The sequence below is a fragment of the Saimiri boliviensis genome, chromosome 17, assembly GCF_048565385.1.
Source record: "Saimiri boliviensis isolate mSaiBol1 chromosome 17, mSaiBol1.pri, whole genome shotgun sequence".
Taxonomy (NCBI): domain Eukaryota; kingdom Metazoa; phylum Chordata; class Mammalia; order Primates; family Cebidae; genus Saimiri; species Saimiri boliviensis.
Window position 1 is genome coordinate 59959105 of NC_133465.1, and position 19973 is coordinate 59979077.

Here is a 19973-nt window from a genome sequence, read left to right on the forward strand (position 1 = left end):
GAAAAAGGGACAGAAAGGGAAGATAGTCTTGTTCTTGGATAAGTAGGGTACATAAATGATTTAGTGTTTATATGTTACCTTGAAAATGAGAGTAGACTGAAATATTATAATTAGAGGAGAAGAATGATCATACTCACACTTCAGAAAAGTCAGTGTGAAGAATAAATTGAATGAAAGCAAACAAAATAAAAATAAAGAACAAATAAACAACAACAACAACAAAAAAAAAAACAGTTTGAGAAGCAGTACATCCCAGCAGTTAAGATCAAAGACTCTGGGGAAAAGCCTATGTATCCTGGCTATTCCAAATAATAGCTGTGCAATCCTTGGAGAAGTTCTCTCTCTGCCCTGGTTCTTCTTTCCTTTGATAATAATAGTACTAATGCTGTAAAGTTATAATAAGAATTAGAGGAGTGAATACATGCAAAATTGCTTAGAACAGTTCCTGGAACATAGATAATGTTCTGTAAGAGTAAAATTGTGGAACAATGCAGTGACGCATGGGATAAATTACATGGATCCAGGCTAATAGTGCAGTGAAGATAGAGAGGAAGAAGTGATTTTCAGAACTATTAAATAAGTAGAAACTATAGGACTTGATAACTATATTAGTTTGTTCTCATGCTGCTACTAAAGACATCCCCGACACTAAGTAATTTATAAAGGAAAGAGGTTTAATTGACTCACAGTTCCACATGGTTGGAGAGGCCTTACAATCATGGTGGTAGGCAAGAGAAAGCTTGTGCAGCAGAACTTCTCTTTATAAAACCCTCAGATCTCCTGAGACTTATTCAGTATCACAAGAACAGCATGGGAAAGACCCGCCCCAATAACTCAATTACCTCCCACCAGGTCTCTCCCATGACATGTGGGAAATGTGGGAGCTACAATTCAAGATGAGATTTGGGTGGGCACACAGCCGAACTGTATCAGTAACTTATTCGATGCAAGAGCTTAGAAAGAAAAAGAAGGCTTGAATAAATCCCAGACTTTTTGTTTCGTGTCTGATGGATGGTGTGTCTCTCTTCACTGCAATAGAGAATACAGGAAGAAAGCCCATCTAAGGAAAGAGATGATGAATTCAGTTTTGGACACAGACTTGGAGATGTCTTAGGACTTCTAAATAATAAGGTCCAAGGGGAGATTGATTATCATGAATTATGGGAAAGAGAAGCTTGCCAAAAGATATAGATTTAAGGGGCCTTTAGAATATTAACGAAAACTGAGGCCATGGGAGCAGATAAGCTCATTCCAGAGAGTGAATTAAATGAGGAGAAGGCCAAAAATAATCCACTGGAGAACATTTAAGATGAGAGTAGAATTATAAAACCGACAATAGAAACTGAGAATGAAAACAGAAAGGAGAGATTCCAGCTTCTGGTCATGACGGAGTAACTGCACTGCATTAAATCTCTCCTTGTAAACAACCACAAAATCAGACCAAGATCTGTGAAATTGTTACAGATGTTGGATGTAATCGGATTGTTTTAGATGTTGGATTATAGAAATTACAGATGCTGGATCATGTAATGCAGTTCAGTGAATCCTGAGAAAAGAGATATGATGACCACCATGGTTGCCCCAGCTTCTGCCTGAAGGCATTTTCTGCAGTGCAATGCGAGAAGGAAAAGCCCCATCAGAAAACAAAGACCTTGCTTAGTTAAAGAGGGATGGAGTTCAGGGCTAGCAATGCAGCTGGAATTTGTAGGGCCCAGCTGTAGAGAGAAAGAACTGTTCAGTGAAGGAGATCCTAAAATATTCACAGGCATCCTATTGAGTATTTGGCTGAATAGTAAGTTCACACATGTAGGAAGATACTCCAAGAGTCTATGCAAAAAATAACTTACTGAGTAAAGAAAAGATCTTGGGGAGCTGCAAGCTGTAATGATCAAATCTTGGACAAGATTATGCGATCTTTAATTTTCTACTAGCTAGAGTGAAAATCTTTGTTGAAGAGTATAAACATTCAGTAGATGTGCCAGAAAGTTCACTCGTTAGGAAAAGGGCACCTCTAGATGAATTCTAGCAAAGCTAAAAAGCAAATCTTAAAATAATCATGCTGATGTACTTGTAAATTAACTCCTCCTCCAGAACAAAATTCAATAAGGAGTGAATAAAATCCAAACAATAACTTGACATCCATATGTGTATCATATATTAATGGTAAATTTGTTTAAAAATATGAACAGGTCCTAGAAGCTCAATCCTACCCAGTCAGGATAAACAAAAAGAAAATCACAGCAAGAAACATCATAACCAAAGTAATTAAACCTGCAATGAAGCAAGTAAATGTGATGCTAACAAAGAAAAGTCAGTAAACATAAACAGACTTAGAGATTAGATAATAACACTGAAAAACAAGTGCTTTAAAAGTGCAATTATAGACATGCTAAGTAATTTAAAAGTAAATATAACAACAATGTAGGAAAAACAAGACAACTCGTAAAATGGAAATTATAAAAAAAGAAACAAGCAAATTTTAGAACTTCAAAATAGGATATTGGAGTAAAAAATTCACTAGCTATACTGCACAATTGTTTAGAAACTGCAGAATAAAAGATAAGTAAGCTTGAGTTCTCAAAAATTTAAATGTATATTCAAATCACATAATTCAGTAATTTCTGGGTATATACTAAAATGAAACAAAAGCATGGACTTGAACAGATATTTGCACACATGTGTTTATTGTGGCATTATTCATAATAGTCAAAAGGTACAAGTAACCCAAGTGTTCATAAGTAGATAAATGCATTAAAAAAATGTGGTATATACGTATAATGGAATATTATTCAGCCTTAAAAAGGAATTAAATTCTAACATTATTTACAGCATGGATAAACTTTGAAGACATTATACTAAGTGAAATAAATGAGTCACTAAAGTACAAATATTGCATAATTCCACGTAAATGAGCTACAGAGACCTGTCAAGTTCATGGAGACAGAAGGTAAAATGGTGATGTCCAGGGACCAGGGAGTGGGGATGATAGGAAGTTAATGTTTAATGACATTAGAGGTAGTGGGCTGGGAAGGGCAGACCCACTGTTAATCTGGGCGGGCACAATCTAATCAGCTCCCAGCAAGGCTAGAATATAAGCGAGCAGAAAAATGTGAAGAGAGAGACTAGCCTAGCCTCCTAGCTGACATCTTTCTCCCGTGCTGGATCCTTCCTGCCCTTGAACATCAGACTCCAGATTCTTCAGTTATGAAACTCAGACTGGCTATCCTTGCTCCTCAGCCTGCAGACAGCCTATTGTGGGACCTTGTGATTGTGTGAGCTGATACTTAATAAAATCTCTCATGTATATATTTGTTCCATTAGTTCTGTCCCTCTAGTGAACCCCAATATATGACTTAATCTGCAATTCTTCCCTTACACTCCAGACTATGTTTAGTTATCTTGTTGCAAGTTCTCATACCACCCTATATTTTACTCTCTTCTTATCTCAGTTTGTAATTATACAGTTTTGCAAAGATATTATTTTAGATAGCTGTGTTTCCCTCGACTGGGGTATTTTCTCCATGAAAGTAGAGACTTACCTTTTTGGTGCATTGTTATATCTCCAAGGGATAACATAGTTAATGCTTAACAAATATTTAATGAATTTATAAATGAAAGTTGAATGTTGTTACATGAAGAACTGTACTGAAGTTTAAAGGATCAGAGTTAATAAAACTATTTCAAGTGAAGCATCTCAAGATGATGTGATGAAGGTGAGTTTTTTGAAGAAGGGAGGAACTTAGAATAGTAAAGAGTCAGTCTACTTTGAGGTTACAGTTGAGTAAACCTATATGAATATCTAAGTTCCATGAGATCATAAAGGCTCATGAAGTGAAAAAGCAAGAGCATAACTAACATATAAATATGGAATGACACAGTCAGACATATTTTTTCCAAGACATTTTTGGCTGCTGTTTGGAGAAGTCTGTAAAGCAGAAACAGAGGAAACAGGGAGACCAAAAAGAGTGGCCTCTTGCAGAAACCAGAAAGATAGTGGTCAATGGCCACAGTGTTGACCATGGAGATGGTCAAAAGCACTCAGACAGAGTCAGTGGAACATTTTGTAGTTGGAGCCAACCATAGTCCATTAAACATGAGACATAAGAGAAAGAGAAGAGTCAAGAATGATTCTATATTTAGATGAAAACAAGGGGAGAGTTGTCATTAACTGAAGTAGAAAAGATTTTGACTAGGAGATCAGAAGTTGAATTCTAGACATTCTTGTTTTTTAAATTTTACTTTAAGTTCTATAATACATGTGCAGAATGTACAAGTTTGTTATGCAGGTATACCTGTACCATGGTGGTTTTCTGCATCTAGCAACCCATCACCTAGATTTTGAGCCCTGCATGCATTAAGTATTTGTCCTAATGCTCTCCCTTCCTTTTCCCCTACCCCTAGACAGGCCCCAGTGCATGTTATTCCCCTTTCTGTGTCCCTGTGTTCTCATTGTTCAACTCCCACTAATGAGTGAGGACATGCAGTGTTTGGTTTTCTGTTCCTGTGTTAGTTTGCTGAGGATGAAGGCTTCCAGCTTCATCCATGTCCCTGCAAAGGACATGATCTCATTTTGTTTTATGGCTGCATAGTATTTCATGGTGTATATGTACCACATTTTCTTTATCCAGTCTATCATTGATGGGCATTTGAGTTGATTCCATGTCTTTGCTCTTGTAAATATTGCTGCAATAAAAATATGTGTGCATGTGTCTTGATAACAGAATGATTTATATTCCTTTGGGTATATACCCAGTAATGGGATTGCTGGGTCAAATTGTATTTCTGGTTCTAGATACCCAAGGAATTGCCATACTACACTGTCTGCCACAATGGTTGAACTAATTTACATTCCCACCAACAGTGTAAAAGCATTCCTATTTCTACAAAGTCTCGCCAGCACCTATTGTTTCCTGACTTTTTAATAATTGCCATTCTGACTGACGAGAGATGGCATCCCATTGCGGTTTTGATTTGCATTTCTCTAATGACCAGTGATGACGAGCTTTTTCAAATATGTTTGTTGGCTGTACAAATATCTTCTTTTGAGAAGTGTCTGTTTATATCCTTCACCCACTTTTTGATGAGGTGGTTTTTTTCTAGTAAATTTGTTTAAGTTTCTTGTAGATTCTGGATACCAGAACTTTGTCAGATGGGTAGATTGCAAAATTTTTCTCCCATTCTGTCAGTTGCCTGTTCACTCTAATGCCAGTTTCTTTTGCTGCGCAGAAGCTCTTTAGTTTAATAAGATTCTATATGTCAATTTTGGCTTTTGTTGCAATTGCTTTTGGTGTTTTTGTCATTAAGTCTTTATCCATGTTTATGTCCTGAATGATATTGCCTAGGTTTTCTTCCAGGGTTTTTATGGTTTTGGGTCTTAATCCATCTTGAGCAATTCTAGACATTTTTAACTTGAAATTTCCATTATGTGTCTCAGTGAAGACTCCAGATAGGTAGCTGGAAGTATAAGTTGAGATTTCTAGGGGTAAGTCTTGGCTGGAGTATACATTTATATGCCATCAGCATTTTTAAGTGAGTGAGTATAGACAGAAAAGAAGCCCAAAATCTGGTCCCCCGAGCTTGCCTATATTTAGAGGTTGGGAAGATGAGAAGGAATGAGCAAACACCTCTGGAAAATCCCAGAAAGATAAAACTATATGAATATAATGATCCAGAAATCCAGGAGAAGGAAGTGATCAACTGTATTAAATAAAATAATTGGCCATAGCATATAGCGCAGAAGTCATGGATGACAATGATAAGAGCAGTTTGGGTGAAATGGCAAATACAAAACCTTCTGATTGGAGTGTTTTTTTTTAAAAATGGGAAGCAAGGAAACTGAGGCCCAAAGGAGAACAGACAACAGTTTGGTGCTGATCTTCAAGCCTGGTGTAACTATGACAGCCTTCGATTCCTTTACTTAGAGCGACTGATTCTCAAACTGGAAGTACAGATTTAGCCTTGAGGGGTCTTCCAAAGCAAGCCCTGAAGAGAAAGCACTTTCTGTTTAATCTCAAGGATTGCCTGGTTCTTTTCACTTTAATTTACTAAAAGTGTTACAAACCAGATAGGAAAAGAAGGTGCTGACAGTGTTATCACTCTGAAACTTCTGTTTTAAATATCAGAATATCAAGGTAAAATAAGAAATTATTTCCTACTTAATAGCTAAAATAGTTGGATAAACAACACCTTGTTTTTTTGTTCGGTCACAATCACTACTGGCAGAATCACATTGCCATTATTTTTATAAGTCTGAAATATTCAGCCTAATATTTTGATTTATGTAGAGACCATTTTACTTAACAGGCATTGCGCATTCATGCTGTTAGGAAGAACACTTACTGTTTTTAGAGTTTGGGTAATAAGCTTTGTTTACCTGTAGTTTGGTATCCACCCATCCTACAATGAAGCAGCCATGTAATCCTGCTTAGCTGCTAAACTTTGAATCTTGGGAATATTACAAATAGAGATTTATTGCAAGAGTTCATGGGAACCTCAGACATCCTGGCTGGGGTGAAGAGAGGGCAACATTAATCTGAGGAATGTATTTCACATTCAGTAATATTTGACCCCAGATAAAATAGAATGTGGCTTCACCTCCAGTGTAAATATTGGTCAGTTCCTACCCCATTAAGTGTTCCTGCTACTTTCCCTAAAGACAAAGATTCTAGCCTATCAATCATAATAATACTCCCATTAGCTCTTGAGCAACATGTTTGAATAGGAAACTCTCTCTCCCTCTCTCCCTTTTGTCTGTTGATGATTTAGAGACAGTAAGATCTCCAGGCTTATCTTGAAAATATTTACCCAGCTTCTTTTGGTGATCATTTCAGAGCTTGGTCATAAAAGCATATGTTTCCCTAAAGCAAAGGGTGATAAAGGAGGAGGTACACATAGAACCTTTGCCAGCCTGACATTTTGGTGGAAGGTGACAAAGATTAGGAGACCAATATTGATAAAGATGTTTTTAGTTATCTGCTTCATGAAGTGAAACAAAAATAGAGGTATCAAATCACCATCTGGTTTCATTTTATATTCTCCCATTAAGTACAGACCTATCTATATCTTGGGCTTTTTTGTCTTTTTTTTCTTTCTTTCTTTTATCTTATTCTTCTATGTTTCTAACCCTTTAGAAGCAAGGTTGAAACTGTGGGTTTAAAAAAATAATATATAAAGTATGAAAATATTAATGCTGTATTCTCTCTTAGTAGTGGGCTAAACAAGAAAAAAATGACAAGTTGTGGTTGATGTAAGTGATTTAAAGGATTATACTAGTGGGAGGTACATACTGATCCTATTAAAAATATTTCCTGTTAATGGCTGCATAGTTTTCCATAAGAAATGATATTTCCTACTAGTTAATTGTTTTTCAATATCTTATAGAAAGGATGGTCTTTACCTGAGAAAATCAATGATTATCACTATCATTATATATTGAGACCTTATTCTGTTATAGACATGATGTCTAGAGATTTACATGTGTTATCTCATGTGATTATGAGACCAAAAATCTATTTTGCCAGTACCATCTTTAAGTAGGAGACATTGAGCTCAGAGAATACAACACATTTTCTAGGGGGCTTGTGATTTTGGAATGGCAGCTGCTTCACTTGATGTCTGTGTGTCCAATGGGTCACCTGAAACCACTGACTCAGTTTAGCATGCCAAAATGTTTCCACTGGATGAGGACAAGGAGACTTCTCTGAGGTAAGGAACCATGTCTTTAGGATGGATGCAGATCTATAGCTTTGAAGTGGAATGCTCACCATGACAAAGATATGTTATTTGAAATTATGCTCTTGATTGTGTAAAAGGATATGAATTTGGGATACTTCAGCCTAGTATTATAACCTAATAAATATGCACCATGACAACATGAATGTGAATCTAGCTGAACATGTGTGTTAATCTTTTTCTCCTAATATTATTCTAATCTCAACTATCTCTACTGTAATGTAAGCAACCTTTGTATATAACTGGATTTGATTTCCATATAATTGACTTATATTGGAAAACTGTCATTACATTTAAAGTATATTTATATGTATGTTAAAATGTTCTTTATAGTATATAATATTTATGGTATATCTTTATGAAGTATATTTATTTATAGATAAGATGTCTTAGGTTTTCTCAACAGCATTTCCTTGTGAAAGGAAGAGTGGGTATATTTGCATTTTAGTTGTGAACATGTTGAAGAGAACAGTAGGCAAATGGCATGCACCAGGATAGAGATTTCATTGGTGAGAATGAAGATAAGGGAGTGATCGTGTGGTCGCGTCTCAGAAACTGTTAGTGCTTGCAGCATTGCTGAGCAACTGACTGAAGAGCATATTCAAGAATTCAAAGAAGGCTTTTCACTATTTGACAGAGATGATGATGAAACTATAACAAAAAAGGAATTGGAAACAATAATGAGGTCTCTTGGGTAGAATCCCACAAAAGCAGGGTTACCAGACATGATTAAGGAAGTAGATGCTGATGGTAATGGAACAACTGGCTTTCCTGAATTTCCGACAATGATGGCAAGAAAAACAAAAGAAACAGACAGTGAAGAAGAAATTAGAAAAGCATTCTATGTGTTTGATAAAGATGGTAATGGCTCTATCGGTGCAGCAGAACTTCGCCATGGGATGACAAACCCTGGAGAGAAGTTAACAGATGATGAGGTTGGTGAAATGATCAGGGAAGCAGGTATTGATGGTGATGGTCAAGTAAACCATGAAGAGTTTACAAATGATGACAGCAAAGTGAAGAACTTGTACAGGATGTGTTGAATTTCTTATACAAAATTGTTTATTTGCCTTTTTCTTTCTTTATAACTTATCTCTAAAAGGCTTCTTCCTACCGTCAAAAAAATGCATGCATAGTAACTAGGACTTCATTCCTCCACGCTTTCTTCTTTTATCTTACTGTCATTGTTCTGAAACTCTTATTTTAGAAAATTGATCAAGTAACATGTTGCATATGGCTGACTCTGGATATATCTAAGCCCTTCTGCACAGCTAAACTGACATGAAGTTGGTCAAGTGGGGGAACATCTGGGTTATGCCATTTTTTTAGTTTTCTTTAGAAACTACAGCACATTGTTGAAGTGTGGAGTTGTAACTTTGCATAGACAATGGGCAGTCGACAATATGAATTTAAAAGTTGCACTACTACAAAAGGAGTGTATCATTCAGGTACTTATACCCTATTTGTTTGTTTGTTTGTTTGTTTTTTACTACTGGTTCTATACCAAAAACATTTTCCTTTATTGCTACTTGCTTTTTAAACTTTGTTTAGCCCCTTAAAGAAAATTTGCTTATGGCAGAATTTCCCTCAAATACATTCCAAGCTGTATATTTGTTTTCCAATAAAAAAATAGCAATTTACCTCCAAACCCCCCAAAAGACAAAACAAAAACAGAATGAAGATATGAAAACTCAGGGCTCTTGAATTCCAAATCACTTTACCATGATGCCATAATAATTCAAATGAAACAAAATAATGTAAAATATCTAAAAAATATGTGTCTGTGGAGCCATGAAAAAATTAAAACTTGTAGTCATAGAGAACTGGTTTTTTTGTTTGTTTGTTTTTACCTTTTACTTTTAATTTTTCACTGGCTCATAAATCGCAAGTTTGAGTTCTAGGTGGGAGTGACTCTTTCAACAATTTGAAACTTTGGTGCCCAATTATGTTTTACTGAAGCACATTTTCATAAAAGGCAACACTTTAAAAAAATACAAATATTTCTTATTATTAGGAGTTACTTTGCCTTGCAAAATAAATGAAAGGTATTACAAGTAAGTATTCAGTGCATTGCTGAGATAAAGTTGTGGTCAAACTACATTGCTCAGTAGGGAACTCCTTTTCTCCTGAAGTTGGAATGAGTTCAAAGAACTGGAATAACCAGGAAAGAAGATGAACCAACTGATTTATAAATGAAGATTAAAGGATAAATTATAGAGACCAAATAAATAGGCTTTGTCTAAGCTGTAAGAGCATGACAGTATTAGAAGCACATGTCACTGAAAGTTTAAACATTAATGAAAATAATTACATGGCACAATAAAATTAATGTAGTACTGAAACAGTGGAGAATATGGGGGAATGTAAAACAATACTAAACTCATCAAGTAGCTTTCCTGTGGCCAATAATTATTACATTATAAAAGGAGATCTCCAGGGTAATAGTGGAAGCTGTTTTATGACTACGAATAGACTCAATAAACCTGGACCAAGATGAACTAGTTTATTACTCAAGAGTGAGAAAGAAAACCATGCTGATTTTCCTCATTAGGATAATAGATCATTGTGGCTTAATTCCCATGAGGTTCAGGAATCTGTGATTTTACAAGAGCAAAGCCTTAATTCCCATGAGGGCTTTGCTTTTTTAAAATCACAGATTCCTGAGTGTTCAACAGATACGTTGGAATACAGAGAACATAATTATATACTGTTACATAAAAAATTAACAAACACATAGTGGCTTAAAGTACCAATATGTATTTACTATTTCACATGGTCTGGCAGATCAGGAGTTGACTGATTTGGATGGATGATTCCAGTTTAGGGTCTCTCATGATGGTGCAGTCAAGATGTTGCTGCATCTGCAGTCATATGAAGGCTTGGCTGGAGAGGATAGCTCACTCATATGCTGTCAGGCTGGTACTGGCTATTGGCAAGAGGATTTATTTCCTTGCCAATCGGACTTCTTCATAAAACTGCTTGTGTATCGTCATGACATGGCACCTGACATCCCCCTGAAAGAGTGATCCAAAGAAGAGCAAGATAGAAGCCACCATGTCTTTTAGAACCAGACTTGGAAGTCACCAACCATCTGTAATATCCTACCTATTTCACAGGCAAACTCTGTTCAGCATGGGAGGGAACTGCAGAAAGACATGAAGACTCGGAGATGAGAATCTTTGGAGGTCTTTTTGAAGGCTGGCTAGCAAAAAAATGCTTGTGTCAATTTTAATTTATTTTAAAATTGGATATTATTTTCTTTTGCAAAATCATTCTTTTCCAATTCCCCCATAACAGCAACTGGGGCACCAATCTAGGTTTTAATAAAACTGTTGTCATTAACTAATCTTTCAGGTGCAGAGTAGTTGACATCTCAAAATGTTTCACACTTCCCAATAATGATCATGTATGACATGCTTATTATGCTCCATATATTCCACAAGATGATCCTGAGCTCAAAACAATAGATAGGGAATTAAGGCAAGAAAGGTTAACTAATTTGCCAAAGTTCATATGGCTAGTAAGAGAGGGAAGCAAATATGAATCCTGACTGAAATAGCAGAGCCCATATGATGAGGTCAAGAAGATGGCAAGAAACAAGAAGCAAAAATAAATGGGGAAATTGTTGTGCATTTCACAAAGGGACTATTACAAAGATGTACATAGGGTCAGAATCTACAAAAAAAGATACTTCAGTACCTGGAGCTAGTGACAGAGGTAAAACATAACTACCTTAGGGATGCAGGAATGGAAAGATTGTGGGAACTCAGAGAGAGCTACACTGATAGGACCCTTGACAGGAACTATGAAGTTCGTTAAAAAGATATAGTCCGTATGAAATGTGTAGAGAGATAACTACTCTGATATCACTCTCCTCTCAACCATCCTGTGCCGCCACCTAATCAAAACTAACTAGAAGTCAGAGGCAAGGAAGCCCTTTGATTTGGTATTCACATGCATTAGATAAAAAACAGTAGAGATTGGATCTGGAAATACTCAGCACATCTGCTATTATCCACTCCTCTGTATACATTTTTTTTTAAAGATGGGGTTTCACCATGTTGGTCAGACTGGTCTTGAACTCCCCACCTCAGGTGATTCACCTGCCTTGGCCTCCAAAGTGCTTGGATTTACAGGCATGAGCCACCATGCCCTGCCCTCTGTATACTTTTCAATCAGCTCAGCTAACTTCACAGTCCTGAATAGAATACAAGAACTGAAGATAAGAAAGAGTAATTCATAGGTTAAAGTTTCTAAAACTAGAATGTGGTCAAACCAACACTCAAATATAAGCATGAGACTCCAAGACCCTTTGGGGCACTTTTTGTAGTACTAGCATATCTTTTAGGAAGAGTCAGGCTCCTGGAGAAGACTGAGTAATCCAGAATTAACCATAGTTATTTCAGACTTTGGTACTGTTTCTTGCTGCCATCTATTGCTGTCACTGCCACCAAGCTTTGCTTCATTTCCAAGTCAGTTGTAACAAGTGGGGAAATGTATTAGTGGATTCAGTCTTAATACCATGTGTGATCTAACAGTGGCCTTGCAGTTGGTGGATTGAGTAGATTACATCAGTGAGGAGTCGTGGCTAGTAACAAAACCTTCCGTTTGTAATACATTCTTTTTTGCTGCATTGGCAAGTCTGTAAAACTGTGCCTTAGGTTTGTTCCCAAATTTCAGATACCTGGCACAGTATCTGGTGTGTATTAAATGTTGATGAATGATTAAATGAATGGATGGACAACCAAACAACTCCAAATGTATCTTATCTGCAGCTTTCTTGGTCAGACCCTAGCTAGACCATAATGCTACCACCACCACCCTTCTCATTATCGTTATTTTAAATTATATCTGATGAGCCCAGAAAGGTTGAGGCTGCAGAGGGTCTTGCTCGTGTCACTGCACTCCAGCCTGGGTGACAGAGTGAAACCCTGTCTCAAAACAAAACAAATAAATAAATAAGTAAAATTATATTTGTGCACACACGAGACACCAGGCACTTTGCTCAGCATTTTATGTTATGATCTTATTTAATTATTTTTACAACTTTATACAGTTTATTATCTCTCTTTTACAGATGGAGAAACTGAGATTTAGCAAAGGTAAATGAATTGTGTGATATCACACACATAATAAATGGTGAAATGGTATTTGAAGGCAGTTAGACTACCTCTGGTTTTTACATTTAACTGTTCAACTGTATCATCTCTATTTCATTAGCTCATCCCTAAAATTCAGGCATAAATAATCAGTTACCTAGGACTGTATTCCTGCTTGCTATATTTCAAATTGATACTCTTAGCATGGCCTTCATCCTAATACTTTTCTTCCCTCTGGAGACTAGCTGTCTCAATCTTTCTCTTCTGCTTTCTTACCAAAGATTACTTGAGTTATCCTGGGTCTAAGGTCTCTTTTGAGGACAACACTGAACATATTAGAAACAATCTGAAGCATGAAACTCTAAATCCATTTTATTCTCCCAAGCTTCTAGACCACTTAGACCCAACTTTCTCCTTTTCTATGGTCCTGGATCCCAGCATATTCCACAATCATGATTGTCCATGGTATTTCAAGTTCAGGGGCACTTTCTTGCTTACATTTTGTTTTTGTGTTTGTTTTTGTTTGTAAAACAATTTAAAAAATTAAAGCATCTGAAGAGATGAGAGAGAAAGTGTCCATACTATTGCTTCTACTAGCCTGTTCATTTTTATGAAATTAGGATAAAGCATTGGTAGAATAATTTCTTTGAGAGTATCTTAGTTACCAGAGCCAGACACATTTGCAAATGACCACAGCTGATATACCTGTAGTTGGGTTTAGTAATCTTAAATTAAATTTGTTCATCACTTTGGTTGAATCTCTCCCTAGGGAGAGAGAAAATATCACCAGTCTCCATGGCATCACATCTAAATTTTTTTTTTTTTTTGGCTTTTTATAGAGTCAAACCCAATTTCCATTCTTCACAACGATTCAGGCTGTGTCTATACTACGCCAACACAACTGGTTAAAAAAGGGGAAAATTCAGTGTAATAATGGTAAAGTTTAGCTAACAAAAACCTAAATAAAGTAAAATTCTATCTATTTAGGGGTCCTTTAGAATTGAGACCTTCCAGTTGGTTAGGATTTTAACTGTTAATATTAGACATATATACTTTAAAAAATTATATTTTGTTTAGAAAACCTTCTAAAATGTTTGAAAGTTTTATATTCAAATGATACTGAATACCAGATATCTTCAAATACAAAAAAATTCAGTATGAAACATCTAGGGATACTAGGTAAAACATTAGGAACATAACCAGATGTCAAAACTGAAAGGAAATCTAGAAACTATAGAATAAGCCACACTTACTGTTGGGGTGTCCTGAGAATTTGGGTTTAATGAACAAATTAGAAAAGAAGTCCTTGGGCCTATACAAGGTGGGGAGTTGGACCTGGCACCCTCAAATAATATCTTTGAAGGATTACACCCTCAATGAGAGAGTACAATAGAAAGAGTCTGACCACCAGCAAAGGGATACAGCACAGCACCTCGCTTTCTCATAGTGGCCTGGATTGGAGGAAAAGGGACAGAGAAAACTCTCCTCTGAGAGCTGATAACAATCACCTAACTCTAATGCAAATTTGGCATCCAAATTTAGACTGCTTGAATGGCCCTAGAAAGCACACGCCAAAAAAATCAGCGTGTGCCCATGCTGTTTTAGACCAAACAGTCCCAGGTTAATGTCCCTGACAGAGGTTAAAACATTCCTCAGAAAGGTTTTAAATTCAGGTCACAAAAAATTATCCAACATGAATCTCTTTAAAGCTAAGTAAGTGAACAATAGAAAAACAAATAACAAAAACTCTAGAACTTGTTACTGGAAGAATGACATACGGATCAGCAGCATTAGCATCACTTGAGAGCTTGTTGGAAATGAAGAACCTCAGGATTTCCCCTAGACCTACTGAATCAAAATATTCACTTTCACAAGATGCTTACATAATTCAACTACAATCATCCCTTGGTACACCAGAACACTGGTTGCCGGACCTCACCGTACCCAAGTCCATGAATATTCAAGTCCCACAGTCAGCCCTGTGGAACGTGCGGATATTAAAAGTTGGCTCTCTATATGAGTTTCTCACCATCTGAATGTTGTATTTTTTATCCACATTTGGTTGAAAAAGGCACTCATTATATTAAGTGAACACACAGAGTTCAAGCTTGTATTGTTCAAAGGTAAACTGTGTATATTAAAGCTTAAATACTACTCAAGGAAACAAGTCACCACAGGCAAGATCTTGCATAAAGAACATATTAGACTTTGAAAAACGTTTAGTAGAGGAAATAATGAATACAGACTAAAACATAAATATATTTAAAATTATTTGAGAAAAAAGCAATGGTCTAAAATGATAGAACATGATAACACTTAAAAAAACTAAGAAGATATACATAGATATAAAAGAAAAACAGGTATTTAATAATTAAAACTAAAAGATATAATTTTTAAACAAGTAATATGGCACAGATGAAGAGATAATTAGTGAACTGGAAAGTAAATCTCAGGAAATTATTTATAATACAATACATACAAGCAAACTGTACAAAATACGAAAGAGAGATTAAGAGATACTAAGGATTGAATGAGAAGATCCAAGAAATGTTTAAAAGAAATTCTAAAAGGAGGGAATAGGAAAAACATGGGGAAGGCAATATTCATCTAGAAAATAAATAAGAACTTTTCAGAATTGTTTAAAGACTAAATTTTAGATTATAGAATCACAATAGATTTGAAGCAATATAAATAAAAAGAAATTCACTATTCAGTGATTATTAAGGAAACAATAAACTCTCAAAGAGGAGAACATCAAGAAAGAAAAAATAGGTTACCTACAAAGAAGGTTCATTATATAAATAGAAAATTTTTCTGCCTGGCTCAGTGTCTCACATCTAGAATCCCAGCACTTTGGGAGGCCAAGGTTGGAGGATCACTTGAGGTCAGGAGTTTGAGATCAGCCTGGCAAACATGGTGAAACCCTTTCTCTATTAAAAAAAAAAAAATTAGCCAGGCATGTTGGTGCATAACTGTAATCCCAGCTACTTCACAGCCTCAGGCAGGAGAATCAGTTTAACCCAGGAGGGAGAGGTGCAGTGAAGCTAAGATCATGTCACTGCACTCCAGCCTAGGTGAAAGAGCAAAATTGTCTCAAAAAAAAAAAAAAAAAAAAAAAAAAAAAAAAAAAATCAAAAGAAAATTTCTCAATTGAACAGAAAACTATCTCTAAAATGAAAAAAAAAAAAACCCTAAACAAACAAACAAACAAAACCTCGGAACCTCAAATATCATGTCCCATTAAGCACTAACTCCAAAATAAACAAAGATTTTTTTCAAACATCAAAGCCTGAGATTATTTACTACTAGTAAATGATACTAAATGACCCCAAGCCTTGCTGCAAACTGTGTTTCTTGGACAAAGACCAGTAGCATGGACATTATCTGAATAGTGTCAGAAATGCAATATCTCAGGTACCACCTAGGACTTCTCAGACTTTCATGGCTTTAAGTCACCTAGTGATCTTGCAAATGTGGGGTTTATTTCTTTGTTTTTAAAGACAGGTTCTTGCTCTGTCACCCAGGCTGGAATTCAGTTGCACTATGATAGCTTACTGCCATTCAAACTCCTGGGATCAAGCAATCTTCTTGCCTTAACCTTCCAAGTAGTGAAGATTGCAGGCACACACCACCATGCCTGGATAGTTTTTTTTATTTTGTATGTATGTTGCGGGGAGGATGTCTCACTATGTTGCCTAGGCTGATTATTTAAACTCCTGGCCTCAAGGGATTCTCTGCCTTGGTCTTCCAAAGCGCTGGGGTTACAGATGTGATCCACTATGCCAAGCCACAGTTTCTGATTCAAAAGATCTAGGTTTCGATAGTTTCACATTTCCCCTGGGCTCCCAGGTGATACCCATATTTTGACCCAAGCACATTTTGAGTGGCAAAACTACTTAGGAAGAAGGATATTGCATCCACCTGGAAAGAATTAATTACCAAGACAACAGGCTGAAAAAGAGATTGGTAAGCAGGTGGGTAAATCTAAACAAATGTGCACATAAAACAACAGCAACTAATTTGATGGGTTAAGGAAAGCAATGTTGAAGTAAGGCACTGGAAAACAATGATATTAAGATGAACGTAAGATAATAAACACTTTAAGGTCTTTGTAATACAAAGGCGGAATATTATTGATTGATCTTTGACTTTGTTAAGGAAAGTAAAATTTATTCTATATCTTTCTAAGCAGTAAACGGTAAATGTGTAACATATTTTATTAACATTTTACCAGCACGTACTAGTTTATCTCATCTCACAATATTTTTTGCATTAAATATTTTTTTCTGTTTAAAACCCTGTTGCCCTTTTGTGATTCTTTTTTTTTTCTTTTCTCTTTGGTCTCAATTTTCAAAAAAATATAGTCTATAAAAAATGTCTCTATTTCATCATTACCCTCACCTTAAACCCATGCAATCTGGCTTCTTCCTTTACTACCTTAAAGGAAAAAAACAAATAAAATAAAAACATTTGATTTTTAACAATCACCACTGGTATCCTAGTTAAAAAAAAAAAAAATCCAACAGCTCATTCTTTGTTAATCCTGATCTATTGTTCTAAAGTCTTCACACTCAAAATGTGGTCTGTGGACCAGATCACTGTTGCCACCTAGGAGCTTGATAGAAATGTAGACTCTAGACTTACCTCTGGCCTATGGAGTTCAAATCTCTAGTTTAACAAGCTATCCAGGTCATTCTTATACACATTATTGTTGGAGAAGCACTCAGGTAAAATATTTGACATTATCAATCACATGCAAGTGTTAAAATTTTCTCTTGTCTTCACTTTCCTAATTGACTTCTTAATTTTTAAAAATTATCTCTAGCTCATTTCCTCTTTCCACCACAAAAAATGCAGGTATTCTTCAAAGTCATTAGTTTGACCCTTACTTTTACTCCTATTTTCTCTCTCTTGATAATCTGCTCCTTTTAATTATGTCCATTATTTTCTTAAAAAAGAATCACCTGGATTACTTCTTCATAAAATTTCAGGGCCCCTTACTGGGGCTCCTAAACCAGCACATCCAGTTTGGGACCCAGGAATATTTATTTCTAAAAGACCTCCCACACACTGCCAGATAACTCACATGCAGCCACCACACACATTTTTATTTGGGAAGTAGTGCAGTTGACCAGAAGGTAGTCATGTCGATCTCTAAAAGTGACTGTTTTATTAGTCAGAGTAGGCTAGGTAGAAATAAACCTTCAAATATCATTGACTTAAATAAAAACTTGTTTCTTGTTTGTTAGCTTGCTTCTGTAACAGTCCAGTACTGACTTAAGTTGGCAATGCCCCTGAATGTGATTCAGGGATATGGGCTTCTTCCTCTGTCTGGCTGTGGCTTCTCAATATACTTCACTCCTAATCATGTGAATTGTGCAGGAAGGAGGAAGAAGTAGAATGATGCATAAGTTTTAACAACAGCTCTGGAAATGGTGTCCTTTGCTTCTGTACCCATTCCTTGGCCAACCTGGTCACATGGCTGCAAATAGTGCAAAGAATGCTGGCAAGGGTGCTCTTTCCGTGCAGCAAGGAGGAGCAGCTGTAACTGGTGAGCATCAGCTGGTCTTTGCCAGACTGCTTAATCTCTGGTCTCACTCACCCTTCCAACTGTCCACAGGATATCGCTACTTGAATATTCGACTAGCATTAGCAAGTGACTATATTTTCAACAAAAGAAAACCGTAATCTTCCATACCCCTTTTTAGCTTGAGCTTTCTCTTCAATATATTAATATTCCTTTTGCCAACGGCACCACCATTCTAGTCACAGAGGTTCAAAGCCTGGAGATATCATCCTCTCTCCCTCATCACCCCCTCCACCTCACATGCCCACACTATCCATTTGCCAAGTCCTGTTGCTTTTGTCTCCAAAATATTTCTTCCAACCTCCCACTCAGCCACATTCTCAGTGGCATTACTCAATTCTGGCCCATGTTCTCTCTTTCTTAAAGTATTCTTCTGTTCCATGATGCAGAACACTCTTAGCCACCAATTCTCTTTTATGCTCTTTCCCCTATATGGCTCTACAATTCTCACTGGCTCTCTACTGACCTCCTTTGTACCTTATAAATATTACCTAACAATTCCAGAGTGCCAATTAACTGCCAGGCACCAGGATAAGTATTTAACATGAAGGGCATGTTGTTATCATCGCTTTTTCAGGAAAAGATAAATAAGCCTCAGGGGCAAAGTAATTTTCACTGACTGGAAAGTGAAGAGAAAGGATTTTAAAATATGTATCATAGTCCTCCTTTATCTTTTGGTGATATGTTCTAAGACCCCTCGGGGGTGCCTAAAATCACAGACAGTACTGAACCCTGAATATAGTATGGTTTCTTCCTGTACATACTTACCTATGATAAAGTTAACTTATAAGTTAGGCACTGTAAGAGATTAACAACAATAACTAATAATAAATTGAAAAACTATAATAATATATTTACTAAAAAGTTATGTGAATGTTTCTGGAAATTTTCATTTAATATGTTTGGACTGTGGATGACCACATTAAATTGAAACCTTAGAAATCAAAACTGTGGATAAATGGGGACTGCAGTAATTATAGGAACTTCTAAACTTTGAAGTCCTGTTTCATCAGGAACTAATTAATAGTACCTATTTCTTTATAACCTGCTTGGTTCTCTTTCTGAATCTAATTAAAACCTAGCTCTCTCCTGAGGACCCCAATTTTATTTAGCCCCATTGATTGATTCTCATCTGCTAACACAACATACGACACATACAGTTGAAGCTTAGGGTAAATTTCCATTTACTCCCCCTCCTGCAACTTTCAAACCATCCTCACCAATTATTGAGGACAAAAACACAAATACAAACAACAACAATAAAATTTTCTTTTCCTTTACAGATTATTATCATTCACCTATACTTCCTTTAACACTTCTTTTGGACATCTATAAATTTCTTTGATAATGAAGTCAATCACTATTTTCACCAATGACTTAAGCTCCCCATCCAACTTTTATAAGACAATGCCTATACCAATATAAATGTCATATCTAACATGCCCACTTTGTACTTTCTTAAATTTATGACTTTAATTACTTCATTTCTGCTCTTTCAATAACTTTCTATCATCCATGATTGATCTCTGAATTTGCCATATTCAGGTCTCAAACTA

At 36.1% G+C, this 19973-nt stretch overlaps 1 pseudogene; it reads left to right on the plus strand.

Moving 5' to 3' along the window:
- Positions 1-8411: 8411 nt before the first annotated feature.
- Positions 8412-8751, plus strand: LOC101029044 (calmodulin-2-like; annotated as a pseudogene).
- Positions 8752-19973: the final 11222 nt, after the last annotated feature.